Source organism: Ischnura elegans, chromosome 2 (assembly GCF_921293095.1).
Source record: "Ischnura elegans chromosome 2, ioIscEleg1.1, whole genome shotgun sequence".
NCBI lineage: Eukaryota > Metazoa > Arthropoda > Insecta > Odonata > Coenagrionidae > Ischnura > Ischnura elegans.
The window spans coordinates 46,004,547-46,010,275 of NC_060247.1; the positions used below are offsets into that span (position 1 = coordinate 46,004,547).

At 35.6% G+C, this 5,729-nt stretch overlaps 1 long non-coding RNA gene across 1 annotated transcript; it reads right to left on the reverse strand.

Annotated features, from left to right (window-relative positions):
- Positions 1–3,201: 3,201 nt before the first annotated feature.
- Positions 3,202–3,625, reverse strand: LOC124174050. Its single transcript, XR_006868849.1, has 2 exons — positions 3,556–3,625; positions 3,202–3,392 (listed from the first exon to the last, which is right to left on the reverse strand). It is a non-coding gene; the product is annotated as an uncharacterized LOC124174050 (long non-coding RNA).
- Positions 3,626–5,729: the final 2,104 nt, after the last annotated feature.

Here is a 5,729-nt window from a genome sequence, read left to right on the forward strand (position 1 = left end):
CAGTTTGAACGGAAAATATTAGGTTTTATTGTGATTTGAAGAGGAGGAGTAGTATATAAAGGGAGAGGAGGCTGTCAGATTACTTCTTAAGTACCTCACAGAAACATGTATTAATATATGTAGAATACTTCAATGAAATTGGCCTCTGAGGAATAGAAAAATATACTCACGCCTCGAAAATAAGTGGCAATAAATAAATGGCAATAAACATCACTAAAAATATTCCGAGATGCGGATTAATCTCATCTAAGCTCCTACCTTTAAAATCATGTGGCGTATCTAGTACACAAAATTCACGCTCCACCTCTACAATACCTTTGAAATGTAGGCCCCTAATTTAGATATTAAGGAAGCCAATAACTAAGGTCGTCGGCGATAACTGAGCCTATTGCATGAAATAGACGTAAAAAAATCATGTTAGCTTTTTTTGAAAGAAATTACGTTGCTAGGACATCATCGAGGCACATCATTTGTTTCTGAAAGAACTCCCATCAAGCTGATACGATGCAAAAAGCAAGATAATTTAGCCGCATTATCATCATGTGAGATTTGATTTGTTTTTGGCATAATAGAATCTGCAATCGGTACATGAAGCAAAAGCTAAATTTAGTTAATTTCCTCTTAAAACATGTAATAACGATTCTTCAATGCCCAACTGAGTGTCAATATCATAAGCATAAATATCTGTGGTCTTAAATGCTGCAAAGATATAGAGGCTATCCAATCTCTAGGAATCACGCTGACTCAGCGAAAGTAAAGCTCTAGTTCGCATGTCAGCTTCAAAGAAAATTACGCCCCCAAAATCAAGTGCTCTTGATGGTTTCATGTCAATATTCCCATTAGTAAATAGATTTTATATTTCTAGTAAAGCATCAACATGCAAATATTTTTTGTTGAAAAAAAAAGTTTAATTAATATCTGTACAAACATTGTCCAAAAAATAGTGTCGTGGTTAGTCCCAAGAATAAATGGACAGTTGACAATAGCTAAATCACCTACTTATGTTCTAGTAGGGAATTTCTTTTTTTATAGGAAGGATCGAAGGATAAACTTTGATTAAATTCATTGGTGAAGTTAAAAATTATTTAACCTAATCAAAACTGCTTCACTTTTTTTCCAGCACTGGATCCGCAAAAACTGCGACAGGAACTATAAATAACAACGGAATGACCGATGCTATGATGGTATTTACCGGAACCCTGAGTGTATCATGCAATAACAACAAGAGTAAGTATTGATATAATTTCAATTTAAGTAATAATTTTATTTCCAGAATTTCATTTCGCTGTTTGACGAAAAATAACAGAGAAAACTGTATTTTAAATTTATCAGGGTGAGATGGTTTTTAATTAACCGACGGGAAAGGATAGAAAAAATACAAGAACGCGCAATGGTTCCTTTGTCTTTACCTGCATATTTATATTGCCTCATCTTAAAAATGAAAAATATTATTTGACTGATACCTCAAAAATTAATTGTACGAATTATTAATTCATGAATTATTTATAACTTCCAATCTCTAGAATGAATATCAATATATTTCTGATATTACGCAGGGATTTCATGATTTCCACGGCTACTCGTCGCTTATCAGAGAAAAAACCTGACATCAAACCCCATCTCACTTCCACATGTACTGCTGAGCTGTTTTGCGCATTCCCTAAGTTTTAACCTGATCATTCGAATTAAAGATTTTTCATTATTTTGTTACATTCTCTTTGTCTATAACTAAGAGAATGACTATATATCATCACGATCTGGTGATTAATGTAATTCAATTGCACAAAAAAGGGCTGTTCTACATATTCATAATAAATCACTTCATCGGCTCACACCTGGACTTTTTTCCTACAAACCTTGGCGCCGTTAGTGATCAACACGATAGGTATTTCCACCAGAAAGTTTTTCTAATGCACGAACGGCACCAAGAAAAGTTCAGCAACGTGTAATCAGATTAGTGGTGGACACTCAAAAGGGATTCGTCAGAAGCTAAATATGCGAGAAAATTCCGAGTAAGTACCCATCTTTCACATTACTTTAACTCACAATTTATTTACTTAAACTCCCTTGAATCCCCGTCGAATCCGATTGTCCTAATTAACTTAACGTGATAGAAAACATCTGGACCCAGATTCGGAATCAGCCCGAAAAATATCAGAGGATCACTCAAAAACATGGCTAGAACAGAAAAAAATTATTTTTTGGTTGATCAGTGTTATCGATTGAGTTGCACACATCATGCTCTAGGGATTTCATTCTGATTTCAACAACGAGTGTATCAGGCTATTTATTGAGTATTGTCCATAATATAAGTAGAATTTTTATCAATGGAAATTTGACAGTAGCAAGGATAAAATGAAACCTCTGCCACTTTCCCTGCTCATTTCCAATCTTTGAATAAACTTGCTTCGAAATAAACGTGTTAAGGCAGATTGAGTCATTTATGTTAAAAAATTAGTCGCTAAAAAATTCGCTGTTAATTTTTTTACCGAGTAAACTATATCTATTATGTTGATGTTATCAATTGACCTTTCACAAAATAAAAAAATACAATTGGCTCAGATTTAAATCCCCCCATAACTTCAGTGCATAAAATGCGCATGAAGTAATCCTACTCAGCTACGGGGCCACATACACTTTCCGTGTTCACGGTGAGTCCAAATATGAATCTGAAGAGAGGAAATCCTCGCCACGGAGCTCGCAAGAAAACACTCCGAAGGCCCAACCTGTGCGTGGACGTGAGTTTCCTCAGTGCATTCTATCCTCTAGGGCATTTGAGCCTGTAGTTTGACTCCAGTCTCGCTAGCCCGGTCGCCCCCGCATTTGTCCTCGTCGGCTATTGCTGGCGTACTGGTGAGACATGCAGGCTACCTCATGTGCCAACCTTCCAGGTTTTTACCGACCTACTCGCTGGGTGTCTACATACTTTTGAAAACGATAGTACATTAAAGATTGTTTAGGTGATAAAAGTTTTACACAGAAAATAACCAAGAGCATATTTCATGAAATTTTAATGTCATCAGTTTGATAATTACAATTATAATAATTCACTGTCGTACTCAGAGGAAAAAATTACATATTTACTCCATATTGTATTATTAAACCAATTTTATTTTGCTCAAGTGATAATATCAGACGGCCACTTCCACTCAAAGAGAAGAATTACTCATTTTATGTTATCTATAAATTTTTCCCTTTACATTTACCCCTTAAAAGTTTCTTCGCAATAAATGTATTTGGGTGGCATATATTACTTTAAAATGTTGCCTCTTCTCAGTAGCAGTCCTGTTTAAAGTTGAAGGAAAGTGAACCCTTAGGGTACCCAGCATAGGAATATGCGGTCTGGAGCGCTGTTCCTGTTACTGTATCCTTGGCAAGTATTAGAACATATTCTGGAAATAAGACGCTGAGATTAGTCGGCCGTTATGCAAGTGTATCAAAATATTCGTGCTAGGTAAATCAATTGTGCTAAAACGTCTTCAAAAACAGTATTTTATATTATTTAATGCCTTTACTCTTCCATTATTTGTAATAAAAATTCCTTGAATTACTTACCTTTATATCCAAATAGCACATTTTCGCAGGCGTATAAAATCATGACTGTTGGATCGGCGTTGTCCACGTACTGAGTGGTAACTGAAAGAGAAATATATTTTATTCGTAATAAATTACCAAATGCATCAATCTTTTAAATAGCGTTTTCTTTTCGTCCATTACTGCTAACTTTCATATCCGAGAAATACAGTCATACTGCCATAACCATCTATTGAATCTTGACTAAATTTTTTTAAACGTCTTCATATAACCTGGTTTTTCCATTTTTCATGTGTGGTAGCTATATTATGTTCATTGGATAGAGTAAGCTTCATAGTGTCCGCATGCCCAATGCCAAAAGTGTCGTCGCACTCCGAAAGATAGTTCTTTCTTAATTTACGAACCGTTTCTTTCCTTCCCATTCATTCAAACTCCACTCTATTTTGGGTAAATAGTTTCAATTTGCTGTAAGTACCTGCATTTTTTCTTGAACACTATGATCTTTCTTTGACCAAATGTCATAAGATTTTCACGAACAACGCGAGCGTTGTTAATAAGGCCTTTTTAGCATCCTATCACATAGTGTGTATGATTTTTCAGTAGCTGTTTTTTCAGCTGTTTCTTTCCATTTTTATTTTTTGCTTAAGCCAATTAAAGGAATAGTCATACCATGTACAACATTACGACTTTTGGCCCTTGTTGTAATATCACCTACGACTCGGCGGCAGGGTGAGGCCAGGGACTGAGGTATGAAATGAAATGTCAACATTGATAAAATTATTTTCTCCAGTAGATAGTAGGAGTCAGAGGTAGCACCTGAATCAATTCCTTTTAGGGTGTCAGTTCAACTCTAACAGAACAAAAGAACCAAAGTCGGTGTAAAGTGGGAACGAAGAGCGAAATCGTAAATGCGTTGAATCATACACTATATTATGATAGAAAACGAAATGTAATCACAATGACATAAGTTTTTATGTGTTACAGCAAGTGCTATGGAACTCCTTCAGCATTCCCAAAATTGGAATAATAACCTGCCAATCTGTGTTGCCTACACTGTGGAATTCTAAGTGCGTTGCGCCCAATCATATAACTGTGGTTCACGATATATTTTGCAGTTTAAATTCTTGGAACTCCATATGTTACATAATTTCTGGTCCATCTGCCGCAATCCACTGACCTAATTACCCATAGATAAGTTTAAATAAAAATGAACCTTCAGGCGTTCAGAAAAGTAAATATGGATATTATTGACATGTTTATACTTTTATTTTGTAATGATGCCCGCTATTGTACTTACTTCCATTATTTACGCTGAATATCAGATATGTTATAGATGCTGCAGAAGTGGCTGCCGTTCCCGTAGCGCCTGCTGGAGTTCCACGGACCGTTATAGTGCCGGTGTTAGTCATCGCTTACAAAGTTCTGTTAATGATAGACACCAGAGTTTATTAGATATCAAATACTGCACCTAAAATTATTTTTACCTTATTTTACTGTGAGTCTTCATGAACGAGTATATCAAGTGAAATGCTTGAGTGGCCGAGTTGGAATGTTATATTGTGGCGGGGAAAAGTACAGGTGTGAAGTATTAATAGAAATGACAATACAAGTGATTATAACTTCAACTTGCATTGACATATCCGTAAATTTTATCCAAACATAGTGGTGAAAAGAAACTTTCGATTTCATCCCGCGCCCTTGGTATAGAAGTTCGTCATATGTGACAATAAAGGAGTTGTATAAGTATAATATTAATAATAATCACTTAGATGATCGATCGATGCCGGCATTTAAGTAGTAAAACACACCATGCTATTATTCCCTGCACGGTCCAAAAGTTGCCATACCCACATTAACACGTTAAAAAATCTTTACTCCCAGACCTGGCTAAACTGAATTGGACATTAATCGTGCATTGACAAGTTACAAATACATGCCGTTTCCAATGATCGAGACAAAAACTGTGTGGAGACAATACTGCTACAATATCAAATCAGTCAATTTTTAACTTAAGTAAACTGTATTTAAATACTTTCGGAGCTTCAAAAATCAGCAATGCTTTCCACAAACCATTCCATTTCAACATTGACCATGACCCAATATATTTCCAATCGGTCCAAATCCTTTTTAGCAATATCCTAATTTATTTCGTTAGCCGTACGAATATGAGAAGGACAGTGGAGGTTACCTAAGGG